Here is a 23,909-nt window from a genome sequence, read left to right on the forward strand (position 1 = left end):
CATGTCAAGTTGGCTGAGCTATTATCGAATTACAGTTGTAACAACATAACCAATCTAGACTTCCTCTTTCTATATTTTTCATTGAGTTTTGGGCTTATTATGGCCTTCATGTAAATCGTCGGCAACAGTTACCTTAATATTAGGAACTATTTTTGTATAAGAAAGTATAGAGAGTTTGAAACAGGGGGTTGGAGACAAGAGAATTGAGCTTTGTAATAGAGACTTTTACATTAATGAAATTTATAGTTTTATGATCTTTCGTTGAGTTCGGTGAGTTCATCACAGCCCTAGTTAGGGAGTTGGGCCCACTCTCTTGATCAAGTGCTGCTGAGATAGTGTCTGCTAGTTTCCTTTTCATGTATGTATTTATTTTCCTTGCTATGATGGTTTGATGTAAATTCTGTGAATTGTATTGTTGTTACAGCCAATTATTGTTATTATTTCCATTGCTGTTACAGATTGGTTACTCCTGTCATTTCCATTTTCTGTTACAGTCATTTATTATTTGTTTATGAATTCTTGGTCAATTATGGGTTGAACAATTGTTAACTACATATATTTCAAGCATTAGCCTTGAAATAACCAATAGATCCCAGATTGATAATTAATGTGGGAAAGGGTTGAATAGTTTTATTCACACTTCGACACCAACATTTTGGTGACGTTGCCGGGGAGGCTATCAAGGTGCAAGAGCACAGTCGGCATTGGTTGCTGGATCAATCTCGTGTCCTAGGGAGAGAAGTTTTCTTACTCTGATCTAGGTTCTGAGCTCTATTATTTTTCGTTTTTCTGTCTTTATTTCAATTGAATACGTAGGGGTCATTCTCTCGCCCTAGGGAAGGAAGTTTTCTTACCTTATTCCAGGTCCTGAGCTTAAGATTTATTTGTTTATTCTATTTTTTTAATTCTTAAAACCAATCTCTCACCTCGAGGAAGGAAGTTTTCTTAACTTACTCCAGGCCCTCAGCTTAGATTTCCTTGTTTATTTTGTTTTTCCTTTTGCTCTTAAAATCACTCTCTCACCCTGGGGAAGGAAGTTTTCTTACCTTGCTCCAGGCCCCGAGCTTATGGTTTGTTTTACCTTTTCTTTTGTTTTCTTTTTTGTTCCAAATCATTCTCTCGCCCTAGGAAGGTAAGGTCTCTTACCCTACTCTAGACCCTGAGCTATGAGAATTTTTAATGCTTCAATTGCATGAATAAAAGGGGCTAAGGAGGACCCCCAAAGAATGGAAGGAAGGATTTAGTTAGGAACACCTACATCTAGGAAATCACTGCAAAAGTTGAAGCTGAAGCATATTCACGAGCCGTTGTTAGGGTAAGGACGCACATGCAGTCTGAGGAGTAGTTTATTGAACAACCAACATTACCCTCAGGAGCAAGGATAACCCTTTCAACAATAGAAGGAGAAGAAGTAGAGAGAAAAGCATCAGAGAAAATAGAAGTACCCCTTTCAAAATAGAAGGGGAGGAAGTAGCAAGTAGAGGGTCAGAAAAAGAAATCAATCCAAGTGCACCTGCAAAAGTAAATTTGGGGGGATTTGCATCACCATGTGATCAGGGAAGTGTTTTTAAGTGACCTCAATCACCAGCTGTCATGCATCAGGAACCTATTGAAATCCTCAATGATTATTGGAGGGTATTCATGGCACATCCAACCTCCTTGATTGAATTTCCAATTGGAGACATTAGAGGTGATGTGTCGATGATTTCCTTCCCACTGATCGCTTTGCCTAACTTCCATGGGCTTTCCTCAGAAGATCGAGATACATTTATGTTCAAATTCGATATTGTTTGTAGTGGATATGACTACATGGCTAATGCTCAGAAATTGAAAATATTCCCTTGCACTCTCAAAGGGACAACTCTGCGATGGTTTATGGGTCTAGGTGGAAAATGTATCTACTCATGGGAGGAGATGAAGAAAGCTTTTCTAGAGAAGTACCAAGATTTTGTAAATCTCGGGATATAAAGGAAGAGATTTTTAAATTTATGCAAAAGGAGGAAGAGAATATGGAGGATTGTGTGGAACGTTTTAAATATACCCTACAAAGATCCAGCCACAATGAACTGGATAAGGATATCTTACAAAATATTTTTCTCTGGGCCCTAAGGGATGACTCTCTGGACCTATTGAATATAGTAGGAAAGGGTGATATATCTAAGGTGGAATTTGATTCTATTTATGAGTTATGCATTCAGTGTTCACGAGGGGCTGCAAGGAATAAGGAAGGGATTCAGACTTCCAAAACATCCAATGAAGGAATTACAAAATAAGAAATCAGGAACTTATTAGATAACCTAAAAAACGACATCCTAAGTACACTTTCCTCTCAGATGGACACCTTACAGGAAAAGCAAAAGTGAATGGAGCTAGAAAGCACCATGGCCATATTTTGCCCTCAATGTAGGAAGAAACATCCATTAAAATAATGTCCATTAAATATTGTGAAGGCATGTGAAATATGTGAACATGCTCACTCCACCAGTTCATGTCAATCTCTTCCTAGGCTAAAGGCAGTATTCCATGGAACAAGTGAAGGAGTAGAGCAACTATGCTTTATGGGTTCTAAGAAACCATGGTAGCCATAGCCACCAAACTCAAACCAAGGTATGTCTCAGGATCTTTCTTAGTATTTTAGCAATTTAAATATGGGACCTCAGTCAGTACCTTTTCCACAATCATGGCCTCAATTTTATCAATATCCACCCTGGCAATCTTGGTTCCCTCAGTCTAGTTCGAACCCTTCATGGTCTCAGAATTGGCGAGGGCCTTCCCCTCCTCCTGGTCAATTTCCTCAACCTATGCAGCAACAATAGTTACAATTTCCTTCCAACATTTCTTCCGATACCCCTCCTCATCCTTAGCTTCCTATCCAACCTAATACAAATCCTAAGCGTGCTCAATAGACTAACATGCTTAACCTTCCTTCATATAGAATTTCCACCGCATAATGTAATGAGATAAATTTGTGATCTAGTCAAGTGGTGAATGATCAGAGTTCACCAATTATCATTGAACATGTTGGTGATCAAGATCCAGAACCAGAATCCCAAGTCACTGAGAATGATTCAAATCAAAATTCTGTCAAACACCCCCCTCCTTGTTCGAGTTCTACTCAGGGCTTCCCAACTGATCCACCTTATCTCGAGAGATTAGCCTTGAGTAAACAGAATCCTTAACCATAATTTGACCTTTTAGGGGAACTACAAACCCTATTTGTCAAAATTCCCTTACTCCAAGCTATGAAGGATGTGCCTATTTACGCTAAGACAATTAGAGAATATTGTTCCAAGAAACCTGGAAAGAAAACAAAGGATCCGCTTATCATTCATGTTATGGGGAAGCTATCAGAAGTTATGCTAGGAAAATTTGTACCTGTGAAATATGGAGATCCAAGGAACCCAATTTTGACAGTGCAGATTAATAGGGTTGATATCCCAAATGTACTGGTAGATTTGGGAGCTGCAATTAATGTTATCACATCTGAAACTATGCTTAGATTGGGTCTACGAAATCTAAAACCAAATCCTAATGTCCTGGAATTAGTTGATAGATCTACAGTAAGGCCGATATGAAAATTGGTTGACATAATAATTTCAGTAGACTCATGGCATTATCCTGTTGATCTTCTAGTGTTAAAAACAAAATCCCCAGCTGGTGGTCACCCTATGATTTTAGGAAGACCTTGGCTAGAAATTGCAGACACCTATATCAAATGCCAGTCAGTAAACATGGTGATATCTAATGGGGAAGATACAAAGAACCTTATTCTTTACCCCCCTTGCAGAACCAAGTTCATTAGGTAAAACAACATTTAAACAAAAGTCTCTACCTATAGAAGGGCCTGAAGCCAAAAATGAGGAAACCAGACTAGTTCTTACTATTAGTCAAGCCCTCTGTTTTAAAAATGAAACAGAAGATGATACTATTAATACTTTTATCAGTAGCCCCCGTGCTATTTCTGATACAACTCGCCAATTTCTAGAATCTGTTATGAGTTGTGAAATGAAGGAAACTATTGCATCAGACATTGAAGATGAAGATATTCTTGTAACTAACCCCTGTGACAGTATTCCTATAGAAATTGAGCCAGGGAATACATTGAATATTAACCTGAATCTTTCACCATCCTAGACTGAACAACTCCTAAAGGTACTTCATGAACATAAGGGAGTTTTCGCATGGGATTATAGAGATATGAAGGGTATCCCTGCTGGTTTGTGCACTCATCATATATACATCAAAGAAGATTGTTAGCCTGTGAGACAATCCCAGAGAAGAATGAACATTGTTCTGAAAAACATTGTCAAGGATGAACTTCAGAAGTTATTAGATGTAGGATTTATTTTCCTATCTCGAATAGTCAATGGGTGTCTCTGCTAGTTATTGTTCCTAAAAAGAATGGTAAATGGAAGATTTATGTGGACTATAGGGAGTTGAAAAAGAAACCTTGAAGGATCATTTTCCCTTACCCTTCATTGACCAAGTCTTGGATACCTTAGCTGGGAAGAAGTTTTTCTTCTTCTTGGGTAGGTTTAGTGGGTATAATCAAATCCGAATAGCTCCTGAGAATCAGGATAAAACCAATTTTACATGCCCTTGGGGAACTTTCGCATACTAGGTCCTTCCATTTGGTCTTTGTAACACCCCTGCTACCTTCCAAAGGGAAATATTAGGGATTTTCTCTAATCTAGTCGATGACAGTGTCGATATTTATATGGATGATTTTACACCACATGGGAGATCATTTGAAGAAGGGTTGGAAAACTTGGAGAAGGTGCTAAGTGTCATATGATGAGAGAAGGTGCTTAAAAGAAGGTGTTAAGTGTCATATGATGAGAGAAGAGGGTATAGTGTTGGGACACTTGCTTTCAGCTATTGGAATTCAAGTGGATCCGTCCAAGGTAGAGGTAATTTTGTATTTTCTTGTACCAAAGATAATGACGTAGGTACATAGTTTTATTGGTTGCGCTAGCTATTATAGATGTTTCATAGAAATTTTTTCTAGAATAGCATTCCCACTTTTTCAGCAGTTAACTAAAGATGTAGAATTTTTGTGGATAGCTGAGTGTGAAGAGGCTTTTGCAAAAATCAAGGATTAATATACCAAGCTCCTTGCGAGGTCCTAATTGGGAACTCCCATTTCACATCCATACTAATGCCTCTCAAATAGCAATAGGGGCGGTTTTGGGAACAACAAGAGGACAAGAATCCGCATGCAATATACTATGTTAGCAAGAATTTGACACCTGTTGAATTAAACTATACAGTAACAGAAAAGGAGTTCTTGGCTACTATTTATGTTGTTAATAAATTTCGGCATTACATTAGTGGATATCTCACATTTTTGCATACTGACCATGCAACAATCAGGTACTTGATGAATAAACCTGTAACTCTTGGCGTATCACAAGGTGGTTATTATTGCTTCAAGAATTTGACATTACCATCATAGATAAACTAGGCAAGGCTAATGTGGTTGCTGATTTACTGTCTAGATTAGATACTAATTATGAAGGTACACCTGTAGAAGATAATTTTCTAGATGAGTATATTTTTGCAATTTCTACTCACACTCCATGGTATGCATATATTTCTAATTATCTTGCTATACAGAAGGTACCCAAGCATTTTTCTTACAAGGAACAATGGAAGATCATTCGTCATAGTACCCATTATTCATGGATAGCAGGATATCTATTTTATATAGTATCAACCAGCAGATTTGAGACTGTATAGGCGAAGATGACATCTATGATGTCCTGAAGACTGGCCATGAAGACCCCTATGGGGGACATTTTGCAGACAAAAAGACTGGACATAAAGTGTTATAGATGTGATATTATTGGCCCTCCATATTTTGAGATGCAAGAGATTATGTCTGAAGATGCGATAGCTTCTAATGAATGGGTCAACCTGGTCGATCAGATGAAATGTTGTTACAGCCTCAAGTGGTCCTTGAACCTTTTGAGAAATGGGCTATTGATTTCGTTGGCCCAGTTAATCCATCCTCACATCAAAAAGTTTATATTTTAGTCTACACAGATTATCTGACAAAGTGGGTTGAGGCTAGGGTTGTGGCGAAAGCCACAGAACAGGTTGTCTCTGAATTTTTTATGAAGATTTTTTGGTCGATATGGCACCCTTAGAGAGATAGTTTCAGATAGGGAAACACAATATACATCACATATGATAGCAAGGTTATTGGGATGGGGTCCCCTGGGTCAGTTTTGGGGTTAAGATAACTCAAGTTTGATGTATTTTTTGTAAATAATATAAAGTCTCTGTGATTTGTGGATGCGGAGCACGTAGATAATTAGGAGTCAAAGAGGTTTTAGCCCCTTATTTATGTAAAAGTTGAGTCAATTTTGAGATCCATCCATGGTCTGCAGACCATGGGATTGTATGTAAAAATTTATAAATAGGTGTGTCTTAGGGAGTCTAAGGCATAATCTTGGATGTAATGGGTCGATAGAATAGAAGTCTTAGCGGAGAGAAGTGGATTAGATAGGAGAGAAAGGCTTTGTAGCTGAGTGCACAAAGGACTAGGTAGAGTTTGTAATTGAGTGCGCGGACCCCTACAACTGAGTGCATAGGGTAGTGTCGAGTCTGTAAACCTGAACTAAAGATCAATAAAGAAGACTACTAAAGAAATTCTATATAAATCTGTTTATCGTTGGTTATTTTCACTTTTAGTATATATTGTGAATGAATATTGTTTGTATGAAATATTGATCTAATGATGTGTGATTCTACTAAATAAATGTTAGATGATGTACGCAAGCATGTTTATGTAATTCCGCAAAGATTCTGATGGCTAACAATGTAAACTTTGAAACGGGAACTATAAACTCAATACGGGAACTCTGGTAAAAAAGCCCCGTAAAAACATTGAAAACAGTGCTAAAAACGAAAAGTGTTGATGCTGGAATAACACCTTTTTTTTTCTAGGGTAAATTTTCAACATGTTTTAAAAATGGCGGTGAAAACCAATTTTTTGTGCAAAAATCGTCCAAAAAAGACCCTCAAAACAAAAGTGTTGATGTTCAAATAACACTTTTTTTTCAATGGTAAATTTTGTGCAAAAAACACCCTCAAAATGAAAAATGTTGACATTGGGATAACACTTTTTTTTTTCAAGGGTAAAATTTCAGCATTTCGAATGGCGTAAGATATTTTATCATGACCCTGAAAAACATTAAAATTTCAAAAAAATAATGCAAACATAAAATAAAATTAATAAATTAAAACAATGAAAAAACACAAAACAAAAAAAAGTTAAAAAAAATAACAAAACATAAATTAAAATATATACTAAAAAAAAATCAATCATAAAAATGTAAAAAAAAAAAAAAAAAAAAAAATTAACGATAAGAATTAAAAAACTTAAAAAATAATAAACAAATAAATAGTAAGAAAAACATATATATATATATATATATATATATATATATATATACATACACATACACATACACATACACATACATATATATATATATTATTTTGTAAACCATAAAAGAAAATTGGCAAAAAAAAAAAACAAAACAGAAAACAAAAAACTATAAAATTAAGTAAGTAAAAATAGAAAAATTTAAAAAACATTAAAAAAAAATGAAAATTTAAAACAAACTAGATTTAAAAATAAATAGAAAATTAACAAAAAAATAAAAAAATAAAATAAAAATAAAAACTACTAAAATTAAGATTAAAATGTTGATTACTTAAAAACACACACACACACACACACATATATATATATACAAAATTAAGTAAAAATAGAAAAATTAACCAAAAAAAATTAACAAAATCTAGAAAAAAATAAAAAATAAATAAATAGAAAATTAACAAAAACAAAATTAAAACACCAGTTAAATTAATATTAAAAACATTTAAAAAAAACTAAAAAAATAAAAATAAACTCAAAGTATAAAAAAATAAAACCAAAAAAATATGAAAATTTTAAATATATGTCTTTTAAAAAAAGAAACAAAATAAATAAAAAAACATTTAAAGTTTATAAAGAAATATGTATTTTTTATTTTATTTAAAAAAAATTGCCTCTGGATGTAGACCCTCCACCCAGGGTTGTGCCAGCACGAGTGGTCGGGCTCGGGCGGGCAGAGGCAGACCCTCCGCCCAGGGCCACGCCACTACAGATGACCGGAGGTAAAAAAAAAATGTTTAAATTTTTTTAAATTTTTTAATAATTAAAAAATAAAAAATAAAAAAATAAAATAAAAAAAAATATCTAATATAATGCACTGCGTAAATCCCCCATACTTAAATTAAAATTGCTTAAAAAAAAAAAAAAAAAATTTAATTGTTAATTTTTTTGTTTTAAATAAAAAATGTAAGCTTTATATATATATATATATATATATATATATGAAAAGACATATATTTTTAAAATTTTCATATTTTTTTGGTTTTTTTTTATAATTTGAGTTTATTTTGTTTTTTTAGTTTTTTTTTTTAAATGTTTTTATTATCAGTTTTACAATTTTTATTTTTTTTTTAATCTAGTTTGTTTTTAATTTTTAAATTTTTTTTCTACTTTTTGTTAATGTGTTTTTTTAATTTTTCTATTTTTACTTACTTAATTATATATATATCCAAATTCTTTTATGGTTTATGAGATAATTTTTATTTTTTTTAACATTTTTTTTTGTATTTTTTTATATATTTTTTAAAGTAATCAACATTTAAAAAAAGAAAAATAAAACTTGAAAATTCTTTAAGTAATCATAATTTCAAAAAAAATTTGACATAATAAATTTTAAAGTGTGAAAAATAAGTCCTCTAAAAAAAGGTATGCCGCATCAACACATTGTATCAACACATTTCAAAATCAGCATGAAATTCACTAACATTTAAAAACAAATATATTTATATTTGATACAGAAGAAAATTTAAAGTGTCAAAAATATGCTCCCAAAAAAAAGAAGTGTATTCTGCATCACCACTTTTCAAAATCAGGTCACATTTTTACTACCCCTACGAAACAGGTAATCGTATCGGTTATTTATAGTGCCAAAAACTATGCTCTAAAAAAATATGTGTATTTTGCATTGCCCCTTTTCAAAATCGGATCAATTTTTTGCTATCTCTACGAAACGGGTAACAGTATCAGTTCATGTTTCAAAGTTTACGTTGTTGACTTATCTAATGTTTATTAATAACATAATCTTATCCGCATGAACCCTAACTTAGGACTATTCTCCAATGCACGTAAGTGGGTAAATCAACTGTTAGAGGTCCGCAAAATCCAGTCGTAGACCTTCGTGAAGGTTTGGAGGCTGTTTCAGTAGAGTTTCAATACCGAGCCCTAGAGGCTTATCGATTTGCGTGAAGGCAGATCTAGGGCACTAAAATACATCGCATTGATATCTAGATGCAAAAACTTGGTTCCAACATCCCCCCATACTGCTTCAGGTGAGACTACAGCCTACGCTACACGAGTTGTTTCCGAAAGGGCTAGTAGTGTAAGGTTTCGTTGGTTGGCACAACTAACTCTGAACCTGGGTCAGGACCCCCTATGCCAACAAATGGTTACGTTGTCGGGACCACAATCTACTTGAAGGAGATGTGCGATGTCGCATCATTGGAATCTGACGAAAAAAGAAACTAAAAAGTGGTTAGATAGAAAAATTCACGAATTCACGGTGCAGAAAAACAAGAATCCGTGCCTGATAAAGGAGAAATGGTTGGATAGATATTTGTATACAGAGATACATGAATTTTTCTTCTGCACCTTCCTGATCAAATTATATGAGTGGTTAGCTAAGTTGGGAGATAGTGAAGGTAGGTGGAAGCTTGATGGATCGATAGTGTCAACTCTAGAGCTGGTACGACAATTAGAAGCCTCCGAAGATAAGATCTCGCAAACTATTGATCACTAGCTCGATCAAATTATAGGAGGATTTGTTACAGAATTCGTAGTTGATACCTCAGTCAACTATAGCGAAGCAGAGCGATGGTTTTTCAAGGGATTGCAAGGTAAGTATTTAAGATCTTTGAATACCTGGATTAAGATGTTGTTATGTGAAAAATAGGTTATGCCATTACCTTGATGTTCGGAGCTACGCAAAGTGGAAAACTCTTTAGAGATCGAGAGAAATCAGGTCCAGAATATAGGCCGCTGATCGGACCTCCTTCGAGTGATAATGAGGGAGTGGTATAGGCCTCATCATGGAGTGTTGTCCAGCTAATAAGACAGGGTTTTCCGTGGACACATCTTCCATCCAGTCTACCTCCACCTCCACCTCCATCTTATACACCTTCGCTCACACCTCCACCACTACCACCACTGTTCAACATGTCGAACACAATGAAGTTGCCAATTTTCAAGGGCATAAGGAGTGAAGACACAAAGCAGTTCTAGTTTGTTGTGAATGTTTTGTGGACAATGCAATAGATTATTGATGACAATATAAAGAAGGCACAATTGGTCATCGCTTTGCAGGACCGCACGCTGACGTGGTATATTAAGTACTATTCTGATATTCCTATGGCAATGCTAGCAGAGACTAAGACTGCTTTGAAAAAAGAGTTTAGTAAGCCTAAGCCTAACTCGTATTCAGTAGTTGGATTTAAGGAAATCACGATGAGGGTTGATGAGACACCTTAGGAATTAGACCAAATGTTGAAATGTGTGATCCACGAAGCCAACATGTAGCTCACAGATGGTCAGCACTACAAGTGATTTATAGCTTCGCTTCTGCCCCACCCGAGTATTGCTCTGTCACAATCGAAGATAGGAACACAAGTGAAAGCTTTGGAAATCGTGATGAGGTTTCATGCAACACCTATTCAGGATGCGACCTTAGGGGTACAACAAATTCACACCCAGTTACAGAGTGTATGCTTAAAATTGCAGAGCTTGAAGAAAGACAAGGAGACTAAACCTGAGGTGCACACGAAATTATGGTGTATTTAGTGTAAGGGTTAGGGGCATGATAAAGACCATTGCCCCGTCTTCGCAAATTATATCATAGGAGGGGGACCAATTCCCCTAAGGCCAAAAGATACAACACGCCAAGCATCAGGGCTACGCTATGGTGCGTTATTTGCCAGTTTGTTGGACAACATGCGACGAATAACTTTCATTTGCTTCAAAAGTTTGTCCAAACACCACAACAATTTTTTTGTAACTTCTAAAAATAAGTGGGCCATGATGAGTTCCACTGTCGCAGTTATGAGTTGATGATGGAAAGAACACCTACCTATTGAATGCAGGCAGAAACTTGGCCTCTAGAGTAGGGTCCCAGAGGAGCGCGTGGAGGATATTAGGGATGACAATGAGGCCAAGGAGGAGGATGGCCTAGTAGAGGCCGTGGACATGTTATCTGTTACAACTGCGGAACACTAGGGAACTACACACGAGAGTGTCAGAATCAGACACACCTGTCATGTCAATACTGCAGCCAGTTTGACCACACTAGAGAAGAATTCCTGGTGATGATAGCTAAGATGCAGGAGAAAAAGGTGTAGTCTCAGCAACCTACACATAACTTACAGATGATGAGAGCTGAGCCCCGCGAGGATGACCGAAGCATGAATATAGTGTTGAGAAGCGGGATAACCATTGGTGACGATAAGGAAAACAACCTGAAGAGGGCGGATGGGTCTGCAAGGCTCCAAAAAAGGAAGCTGGTTTAGATTTGACGTGTGCTAAGGAAAATTTTATGGAAGCCAAGAAAAGATTTGTTGAAGCTTCCACCTCAAGAAGATAGAACAAAGTGAAAGAAACCAGCGTGCCTATAGATGTTGATCCCTCTATCCTTACCACGTTCTTGGAGACCTACATGAAAATTCTACGCAATAGCAAAGCTGTGAAATGCCTGCGAGAGTTAATAAAAAAATGCACCTACAAAGAAAACACCCTTGATGGACATCATGTAGTTAGAAAAATTGGCAAACACAAGGCAAGAACAGGGTGCGAGATGAGGCTCACTGGGCAGATAGGAGATTATGAGATGGACTAGGTCCTCTTAGATCTGGGGTCCGATGCGAATGTTTTGCCAAAATAAACATGGGATAAAATGGGGAGACTTATGCTACAGTGGTCTCTGATCCAGCTCAGAATGGAAAACCAGCAGAAGATCATTCCTATGGGATGATTATACAAAGTAACAGTTGATATAGAAGGTGCGAGCGTGATGGTTGATTTTGAAGTAATATAGATCATTGATGACAATAACCCATACCCTGCACTCCTCAGGATTGACTGGGCCATTGACATGAACAGGGTCATCAATTTGAAGAAGTGGACAATGTCCTTTGAAATAAAATCACTTCGGTTGTAGTGCCATTGGACCCTGCAGAAGGAGCGCACTACACCAAACTGGTCCATGATTATGAAGAAAGTGAGGATGAACTAGATCATATCTATAAAATAACAACGTGCAACCAGGACTGGATCAACCCAACGATAGATGGAAATATTGCGTGGGACCGAGAGATTTCATGTACCTCTAATTTGGATGAAGAATTGGAACATTGGCATAATTGGCTACATGAAGTATCTATATTGCGTTGCAACATGATGAAAAAATGTGATGCGCTTCATCGGAGGTAAGTAAATTACCTTATTATGATGGTTTAACTGACATGGATAAGTTTTTGGATGTGTTTTAGTGTGAAGTCCCCGAGCATCACAACTTCTAAGCATTAGATTTGGCACTACGCGCTACGCCTACACGATGGTGGGGTACACACAAGGATAACTTTGATGGATGGTGGGATTATAGAAGGATTATGAGGTTGCGGTTTGGTCAACCTAACATTCGATTGACTGAGAAATATGATGGGAGGGATGGTACACGTGATCACCTAGCAAAGTGGACTAAATCTTATGGAACGGAGTCACAGCCTGAGTGGGTACATTTATTTTGCCATACTTTAGACACAATCCCCATGAACTAGTATTTGGAGACAGAGCTCTGCCATGGCACCATGGAGTGGGATATATAGAGGGAAGGATTATTATTGACCTTCAGTTTTGAAGATGGTTTCGAGAGCATCGATGAAGCTATGTAGAAGATTAATGCAGTTATCTTTAGAACGTCGCAAGAACCTCTGGAATGGGTCCAACCAGATTGGGGCACCCAACTGCGCCATGCACTGGAATGTTATAATGTGACTGCTTAGGAGGAGGATGAAGATCCAAGAGATATTAATATTCCAGAGGCCAAGGGGCATTGAGAAGTCAAGGGCCCACAAATAGACAACCTGGACATCACCGCACCGTTGAAAACCAAGCAAGTAAACATTGGGACTGAAGCAAAACCAAAGTTTGCAAAGATTAGAGATTACTAGGATGACGCTACTGTGGATAAGGTTGTTGAGTTACTCCGCGAGTATCAAGATCTGTTCCCTACCAAGTTTTTGGACTTGAAGGGCATAATAGGCGACTTGGGTGTTATGAAAATCACCTTGACGCTGGATGCCAATCCTATTAAGCAGAGGTTGTATCGCCTGAATCCTAAGTATAAGGAAAAGGTTTGCTTAGAGTTGGATAAGATGATAGAAGAAGGAATTATAGAACCAGTGGAAGAATTTGATTGGGTGAGCCCAATGGTGGTTCAAGAGAAGAAGCAAAAGGGAGAAATAAGGATTTGCATGGATTTGCGAAAGCTTAACGATGCATGTGTCCATGATCCATTCCCAACACCATTCACTGATGAAGTATTAGACAACGTTGGAGGGCAAGAGGCATACTCGTTCACTGATGGGTTTTCAGGGTACCATTAGATTAAGATCGCATCTAAGGATAGGAGAAAAAAAACCTTTGTGATGGAGTGGGGTTGTTTTTAATACACTATGATGCCATTTGGACTCAATAATGCACCTGCGATATTTTCCCGCATAGTCATTGCGATGTTCAAGGAGTTTATTCATAATTTCTTGGAAGTGTACTTTGATGACTGGATGATTTTTGGACTAGTGAAGCACCATGTAGCCAGTCTGTGCCTGATGTTGGATATATGTCGCAGATACCAGGTTGCGCTGAATTTGAAGAAATGCATCTTCTGTGTTCCCTTTGGAATCTTGTTGGGTCATGTGGTCTGCAAGCAAGGGTTGATGGTGGACCTTGCCAAGATTGCAGTGATAGTGAATCTAGAGGCCTCGAGGAACATAAAGCAGTTGCACACAAAGTTGGGACATACGAGATATTACAGAAAAATTATCAAAGCATATGCTCAGATTACCGCGCCTATGGAGAAGCTGTTGAAGAAGGACGCAACATTCTGTTGGGACGAAAAATGTTAGCGCAACTTAGATGTTTTTGAAAGAAAAGATGGTTAGCGCACCAATCTTAGTATTACCATATTGGAAGAAGGAATTCCATGTACACGTTGATGCCTCTTGCATTGCGTTGGGTGCAGTGTTAACGCAAGCTGATGAAGGAGAGATGGAACACCCTATATCCTTAGTGAGTAGGAAATTATCGAAGGTTGAAAAGAATTACTCAACAACTGAGCACAAAGGATTGGCCATGTTATACGTGCTGAAAAATTTCAGGCACTATCTATTAGGAGGGAATTTCAAGATGTACATAGATCATTTTTCCTTGAAATACCTAGTCAATAAGCCTGTGTTAGGGTGGAATATCTACCGATGGTTACTCCTATTCCAGGAGTATGACTTTGAGGTCATTGTGAATTCAGCGAGGTTGAATGCACGCCTGACCATTTGTCATGGGTCAAAATAGGAGAGGAGCCTAATAATTTAGAGGAAGAGTTTCCAGATGTGCAACTCTTCGTCGTGCGCGTAGAAAATACTCATTTTGTAGATATTATTCATTTCTTGACTACGGGGATGGCACCGGAAGGGTATACAAGTCAACAAAAGAAGGAGCTAGTAGTGCACGCGGCATACTTTTCAGTAATTGCGGACATCTGTATAAGATGGGTGCATGTGAGATATTGCGAAGATATGTGCCAGATTTTGAGAGAAATAGCATTCTTGCTAAAGCTCATGTAAGGGCTGCAGGAGGACACTATGCAATTAAAGCGACTGCACATAAGCTTTTGTGTGTAGGTCTATGGTGGCCAATGCTGCATAAGGATTCAAAATCATATTGTAAGGCATGCGATGCATGTTAGAGAATGGGCAGACCATCGTGAAGGGTTGAATTGCCATTACAACCTCAAGCATCGTTGCAGCCATTTCAAAAATGGGTGATTGATTTTGTTGGGCCAATTCAGCACACAAGGAAGAAAACGGGTGCACGCTACATCATCACCATGACAGAGTACCTAACCAAATGGGTAGAAGTACAACCGATTAAGGATTGTACAGGGGATACAACAACGAAGTTTTTGTTTGAGTATGTCTTAACTAGATTTGGTTGCCCAAAAGTGTTGATGAGTGACCAAGGTACACACTTTCTGAATGAAAAAATCAGTGCGTTAACAAAGGAGTTCAGGGTTTATCATCAGAAGAGTAAACCATATCACCCATAGGCCAATGGGACTATGGAGGCCTTCAAAAATATTTTGGAGAACACGCTAATGAAGGTCTGCAACATGCAGCGAAATGATTGGGATGTGCATGTACCTGCAGTACTATGGGCGTATAAGACTACTTGTAAGACGCTGATAGGAAAAACACCATTCAAATTGGTCTATGGCATAGAAGTTGTGATGCTTATGGAATATATTGTGCCTAGTCTGAGCATAGCAACTCTCATAGGTATGGTGGATCGCGAAGCCTTGGAGGAATGGTTTGCGCAGCTGATGGAGCTTGAAGAGGATCAATTCTTGGCTAGATTCCATCAACAAGTACATAAGGAACATGAAAAAACATGGCACGATCGACACATCAAGCTTGGCATGTTCAAGGTAAACGATTTGGTCTTGTTGTATGATAGAAAATTTACTAAATTTCTGGGAAAATTTTAGATGCATTGGATGGGGCCATATATTATCAAATAAATTACATATGGAGGTGCAATTCAGCTCACGAAGCTAAATGGAGAAACTTTTCCGAGAAGAGTAAATGGAATCCAATTGAAGCTATATATAGGGGATCCTCCACAATGACTATATGGGGGCAAGACTATCTTAGTTCTCTAGGCAGTTGCTAAGGAGCACGGGACTATAAACTACACTGCTAGGGTCAAAGGACTATGCAACAGGTGGGCTGCATGGAAGATGATGAAGATACAATCTATGAAGTTGCAATATGGAGGGAGGTACCACACAACACAACAGAAAAGTGACGGTTGGAGTCACTGTTCATGACTTGACAACTCAAATAGAGTTAAGAGGAGTGGGTTGGCAGCATTTAAGTCCAAAATATTTGAAGAGATGCTACCAAAACAGAATTAATTGTTGAAATTTGGGGGGAACGGTCGGATTTGAATTCAAAAACCCCTCTAAATTATGCTTGCCTATCCAATAGAGAACACTTTGCACACTTGGAGGTTTTTTTGAAACTTGCTATTTGTCGCTTATGAGTCGAGCATTTTAGGAGGAATTATTCACCCACACAGACGTTTCCCTGGAAGACCGTGAGCTATTTATGGAGAGTATAATTGCCACCAACCCAACAGAAGATTTGAGTTTGTAATTTGTTGTATCCAATGCCCCAAGCCCTAAAATATCTAGTGTTGAAGCTATGCCTGCGATGCCCATGGCACCGAGGTCGCTAAGGCCAAAACAATCCATAGGGAAGGAAAAGCAACCTGCAACAAAGGAGAAGCAGAAAAAACTGGTCCAGATAGATGCTTCCCCCAGGAAACATACTACAACACCAACCCAAAAGAAAGATAAACAACCAACAAAAGATAAGGAGAAGGTTGTATTCCTAGAGGCAGAAGAAGGCCATGGAATGGAGGATATCGATTTTGAAGGCACAAAGCCCATAAAAAATCTCCCTGGCTATATCCCTCCAAGAAAGGGGAAGGAAAAGATCACCAAAGATCCAAACTCAAAGAAATTCAACATCTCCACACCCCTACTACCTGAGCAAGTGCCTTTTGAAGGTCTGCAGCTCGCACGCGTCCCATTATTGAAGATGGAGGATTGGGACCTAGAAGATCACACTACATTCCCAGACTTAGTGATGAATAACTTCATGAAGCATGTGTATTATGAAGATACAAGTGTGATAACACTAGAAATGGAGGAATGGATCTGCGGTGTTGAGTAATTTAGATTGCTCAACTTGCCTTGGGTGCCACATTACCACCTCACCCCCATTAACACAATTTGCATACGCCAGCTGCTCACTCTAGTGCATGATGGGAGTTTATGGATAGGATGGCCTATAACCATTATAGATATTCTTATTCATAAGATTACACACCTATCACATGAAGGTTTGAACCCGGCCAAGGATTTTGGCAGAAAGATAGGGGAAATGGAGCTTGTTGAGCGAATGAAGAAGGATTATGAACTGGTGAAAAAGTCGCATGGGTATTCCATTTTGTTTATCTCAGACCCCACATTTCAATTGGACACACAAATATTAGTAGGAAAGGAAATGAGGAAGTGTCATGCGAATGAAGTTTCGGCACCTGCAGTGTCCCTAGCTACTCAGTGTGCGAAGGGCGTCCTGTTCTACGGGTCCCAGTATTTATGCCAAGAGTTCCTCACGAATTGTTGTGAGGCCTAAGATGAAACCAAGTTGTTTCATTACGCTTGGTTACTTCTGTCGATTGTATTAGTTACACTGGAACTGACAAAGGATAGCCAGTTTCCTCCACTGGAAGAAGGATTACCGGAGGCAGCACGGTTCGCCTCTTTGTGGTCTACAAAGGACCCTACGCGGATCATGGAAACTAAAATCTTTTGGTTCTTGATGGAATCGAGTCTTTGCATGGTGATTAACCAATGACCAAGGTTGTCCCCAAAATTGTACATGTAGCTGTCAGCTTATGTAACCTTCAAGGCTGAATTTCATCAGGTGTATATCTAGGCACAGAAGGATCCAACATAGAAGTGGCATAACTTTCCCTATCTGGTAATGGAGACCAACGTGCAGGAGGTAGTAGCACACTGGCCAGCAGACTAGCACGCCCCTTCATATCTAGTTATTCGGCTAAGCACAGGTGCAAAGAGTGTGGTCGCGAAGAAAAGGAAGGAGGCTGCTAAGTAGTTAAAAATTATATATTATAGAGCAATGGAACACATAAAATATATTGCAGAAATATAAACATAGAAAACACATAAAATAAGTGAGACACAGATATACATGGTTCACCCAATTTTGGCTACGTCCATGAGAAACAGCTAGTCCTTCCTTCTATATTATCCAACAAACTGAAGAGATACAACCTACAACAGATCCGCTATAATTCCCTTTCCGCTCTCACACAATCTCCTTTCTCTTTCTCACTCAGAATACAAATCTACCTAGATGCAATACAATTCCCTCATATATAGCGAGGGGTTGCCTTCTAAGGAAAAAAACCCTAAATTAGACTTAACTTATACCGTTAGATATTCGCCTAATGAATGGCCCAGATTGACTATGAAATTACAACATTTTACAAGGCAATTTTACATCTATTTTTAGCTTCAGGGGCGCTGCCCCCCAATCCCCTGCTAGGGGGGGCTCCTAAAGATCGTTGCCGCCCCCCTAGACCCCCCTTGCAACGCAAATATTACGAGCAGTGCTGCCGCCACATTATGAAGTAGGGTCTAATGCGGTGATACCTCTGAATAAATAAGATAATCAGGCTCCACACCCAACAAAGTAGGCTGCACAGAAAAAGAAGGATGTTGCAAAGAAGGCTCGGGTTGAGAAGAAACACCCTGCCAAGGAAAACGAAAACAGGAGCAGTGCGAGATCCAGAAAGGTGACAAGTCACCTTCGCCGGCAACAAAAATAGAAACAGGGAAAGGCAGCAGAGGCAAGGAAGGACAACACACCCCCTTCATTCTGAAAAGGTGAGAATAGGAACAGCAAGCTGGATCGAGGAAGAAGAAAAAGCCTAGAAAACACAGGTCAATCCCATGGTACTCACCAAAAGCAATCTAGATGAGATGGGTGATAAAGTCTAGGATGCCACAACAGAAGTACTACAACAGTTAGAACAACAGTACATACAAACATTAGGAGGAGTCCAAAAGGATCTTCGCGAGTTGCAGCTCCAAGCAACCAAAGTCCTAGCAGATGTCAAGAAAGTGAGCGGTGTAATAGGAAGTTTGGTGCGAGGTCAATGTATAGGCGTAGAGATAATTCCATGGTCGTCATAGGATGTGTGAGTCTTCCCCATGCCTATAGGTTCAGTTTGCGCCGACATCGAGGAACAATGTGCCCTCCTTGATAGAGTCCCGAAGATGGGCCTAAACCTTGATCCCCACCTTGGACCCCCCTTGCAGCACAAATATTACGGGTGGCGTTGCCACCACATTACGTACTAGGGTCCAGTGCAGTGATACCTCTTAATAAAGAAGATAATCAGGATCCACACCCAACAAAGTAGGCTGTGAAAAAAAATAAGGATGCTTCAAAGAAGCCTCGGGTTGAGAAGGAACGTCGTACCAAGGAAAAGGTGGAACAGGAGCAGTGCGAGACCCAAAAAGGTGACAAGTCACCTTCGCTAACAACAAAAATAGAAACAGGGCAAGGCGGCAGAGGCAAGGAAGGAAAACGCACCCCCTTCGTTCTAAAAAGGTGAGAATTGGAACAACAACTTGGATTGAGGAAGAATCAGAAAGCCCAGAAAACGTAGGTCGATCCCATGGTACTCACAAAAAGCGATCTGGATGAGATCAGTGATAAAGTCTGGGATTGCCGCAACAGAAGTAATGCAACAGTTGTAACAACAATACATACAAATTTTGGGAGGATTCCATAAGGATCTTTGCGAGTTGCAGCTCCAAGAAACCAAGGTCCAAGCAGATGTCGGGAAAGTGAGAGGCGGAGCAGGAAGTTCGGCACGAGGTCAATGTACAGGCATAGAGATAATTTCATGGCAATCGTAGGATGTGTGAGTCTTCCCCTTTCCTGTAGGTTTAGTCCATGCTGAAACCGAGGAACAACGTGCCCTCCTTTATAGAGTCCCAAAGATGGGCTTGAACCTTGCCACCCCCCTTACAACGCAAATATTATGGGCGGCGTTGCTGCCACATTACGAACTAGCATCCAATGCAGTGATACCTTTGAATAAAGAATATAATTAGGCTCCACACCGAACAAAGTAGGCTAAGCAGAAAAAGAAGGATGCTGCAAAGAAGGCTTGGGTTGAGAAGGAACGTGTTGCCAAGGAAAAGGCGGAACAGGAGCAGCGCGAGACCCAGAAAGGTGACAAAGTCATCTTCACTAGCAACAAAAATAGAAACAGGGCAATGTGGAAGAGGCAAGGAAGGACAACGCAACCCTTTCATTATGAAATGGTGAGAATTGGAACAACAAGTTTAATTGAGGAAGAAGCAGAAAGCCCAGAAAACATAGGTTGATCCCACGGTATTCAAAAAAAATGATCTATATGAGATCAGTGATAAAGTGTGGACGCCGCAACAGAAGTACTGGAGTAGTTGGAACAACAGTACATACAAACATTGGGAGGAGTCCAGAAGGATCTTCACGAGTTTCAAGTCCAAGCAGATGTCAAGAAAGTGAGCAGTGCAACAAGAAGTTTGGCGCAAGGTCAATGTACAGGCGTAGAGATAATTATATGTCCATCATAGGATGTGTGAGTCTTCCCCTTGCCTACAGGTTCAATCTGTGCCAACATCGAGGAACAACACGTCCTCCTTAATAGAGTCCCGAAGATGGGCCTAAACCTTGCCATCCCCCTGGACCCCACTTGTAGTGCAAATATTACAGGCAGAATTTCTACCACATTATCAACTAGGGTCCAATGCGATGATACGTCTAAATAAAGAAGATAATCAGGCTCCATACCCAACAAAGTAGGCTGCACAGAAAAAGAAGGATGCTGCAAAGAAGTCTCGGGTTGAGAAGGAATGCCCTGCCAAGGAAAAGGTGGAACAAGAGTAGCGCGAGGCCCAGAAAGGTGACAAGTTACCTTCGTCAACAACAAAAATAGAAACAGGGTAAGGCGGCTAAGGCGAGGAAAGAAAACACACCCTGTTCATTCTGAAAAGGCGAGAATTAGAACAGTAAGCTGGATCGAGGAAGAAGAAGAAAGCCCAGAAAACACAGGTCGATCCCATGGTAGTCACAGAAAGCGATATGGATGATTGATGATAAATTCTGGGACACCGCAACAGAAGTACTACAAAAGTTGGAACAGTAGTACATACAAACACTGGGAGGAATCCAGAAGGATCTTTGCAAGTTGCAGCTCCAAGAAACCAAGGTCCAAGTAGATGTCGGGAAAGTGAGTGGCGCAACAAGAATTTTAGCGCGAGGTCAATGTACAAGTGTAGAGATAATTCTGTGGCTATCATAGGATGTGTGATTCTTCCCCTTTCCTACAAGTTTAGTCCACACCGACACTGAGGAACAACATGCCCTCCTTGATAGAGTCCTAAAGATGGGCTTGAACCTTGCCACACCCCTGGGCCCCCTTTGCAGTGCAAATATTACGGGAGGTGTTGCCGCCACATTGTGAACTGAGGTCCAACGTGGTGATACCTCTGAATAAAGAATATAATCAGGCTCCACACCCAATAAAGTAGGTTGCGTAGAAAAGGAATGATGCTGCAAAGAAGGCTCGGGTTGAGAAGGAACACCCTGCCAAGGAAAAGGCAGAACAGGAGTAGCGTGAGACTCAAAAAGGTGACAAGTCACCTTCGCCAACAAAAAAATAGAAATAGCGTAAGGCGACGGAGGTGAGGAAGTACAATTCAGCCCCTTATTATAAAAAGGCAAGAATTGGAACAACAAGCTGGATCGAGGAAGAAGCAGAAGCTTAGAAAACATAGGTCAATCCCATGGTACTCATAGAAAGCGATCTGGATGAGATCGGTGATAAAGTCTAGGATGCCGCAATGTCAGAAGTACTATAGTAGTTGGAACAATAATACATACAAACATTGGGAGGAGTCTAGAAGGATCTTTGTGAGTTGCAACTCTAAGCAACCAAGGTCCAAGCAGATGTTGGGAAAGTGAGCAGTGGAATAGGAAGTTTGGCACGAGGTCAATGTACAGGTGTAGAGATAATTCTATGGCCATAGTAGGATGTGTGATTATTCCCCTTGCCTATAGGTTCAGTCTACGCTGACATCAAGGAAAAACATTCCCTCCTTGATAGAGTCCCGAAGATGGGCCTGAACCTTGCCGCCCCCTGGACCCCCCTTGCAGCGCAAATATTACGGGCGGCATTGCCACCACATTATGTATTGGGGTGCAATGCGGTGATACCTCTAAATAAAGAAGATAATCAAGATCCACACCCAACAAATTAGGTTGCGCAGAAAAATAAGGATGTTGCAAATAAATCTCGGGTTGTGAAGGAACGCCTTGCCAAGGAAAAGGTGGAACAGGAGAAGTGCAAGACCCAGAAAGGTGACAAGTCACCTTTGCTAGCAACAAAAATAGAAACAGGGAAATGTGGTGGAGGCAAGGAAGGAAAACAAACCCCCTTCATTATGAAAAGGTGAGAATTGGAACAACAACCTAGATCGAGGAAGAAGCAGAAAGCCCATAAATCACAGGTTGATCCCATGGTACTCACAGAAAGCGATCTGGATGAGATCGGTGATAAAGTCTGGGACACCACAACAGAAGTACTGCAGTAGTTGGAACAACAGTACATACAAACATTGGGAGGAGTCCAGAAGGATCTTCGCGAGTTGCAGCTCCAAGAAACTAAGGTCCAAGCACATGTCGGGAAAGTGAGAGGCGTAGCAGGAAGTTTGGCGCGAGATCAATGTACCAGCATAGAGATAATTCCGTGGGCGTCATAGGATGTGTGAGTCTTCCCCTTGCCTGTAGGTTCACTCCACACCGACACCGAGGAGCAATGTTCCCTCCTTGATAGAGTCCCGAAGATGGGCCTGAACCTTGCCACCCCTCTTGTAGCACAAATATTATGGGCGGAGTTGCTGCCACATTACGAACTAGGGTCCAATGCGGTGATACCTTTGAATAAAGAAGATAATCAGGCTCCACACCCAATAAAGTAGGTTGCACAGAAAAAGAAGGATGCTGCAAAGAAGGCTCGGGTTGAGAGGGAATGCGTTGCCAAGGAAAAGGTGGAACAGGAGCAGTGTGAGACCTAGAAAGGTGAAAAATCACGTTCGCTAGCAACAAAAATAGAAACAGGGCAAGGCAGTAGAGGTGAGGAAGGACAACGAACCCTTTCATTCTGAAAAGGCGAGAATTAGAACAACAAGTTGGATCAAGGAAGAAGTAGAAAGGCCAGAAAACACAGGTTCATCCCATGGTACTCACAGAAAGCGATCTAGATGAGATCGATGATAAAGTCTGGGGCATCGCAACAAAAGTACTGCAGTAGTTGGAACAACAGTACATAAAAACATTGGGAGGATTCTAGAAGGATCTTCGCGAGTTGCAACTCCAAGCAACCAAGGTCCAAGCAGATGTTGGGAAATTGAGTGGTGCAGCAGGAAGTTTGGCACGAGGTCAATGTACAGGCATAGAGATAATTCCATGGCCATCATAGGATGTGCAAGTCTTCCCCTTAACTGTAGGTTCATTCCGCACCGACACTGAGGATTAACGCGCCCTCCTTGATAGAGTCCCGAAGATGGGCCTGAACCTTTCCACCCCCCTAGACCCCACTTGCAGCGCAAATATTACGGGCGGCATTGCTGCCACGTTATCGATTAGGGTCCAATGTGGTGATGCCTCTTAATAAAGAAGATAATCAGGCTCCACACCCAACAAAGTAGGTTACGTAGAAAAAGAAGGATGCTACAAAGAAGGCCCTAGTTGAGAATGAATGCCCTGCCAAGGAAAAGGTGGAACAAGAGCAGCGCAAGACCCAGAAAGGTAACAAGTAACCTTTACCAGCAACA

Source organism: Pinus tabuliformis, chromosome Q (assembly GCF_031772625.1).
Source record: "Pinus tabuliformis cultivar Carrire ecotype Pingquan chromosome Q, CPIR1, whole genome shotgun sequence".
Taxonomy (NCBI): domain Eukaryota; kingdom Viridiplantae; phylum Streptophyta; class Pinopsida; order Pinales; family Pinaceae; genus Pinus; species Pinus tabuliformis.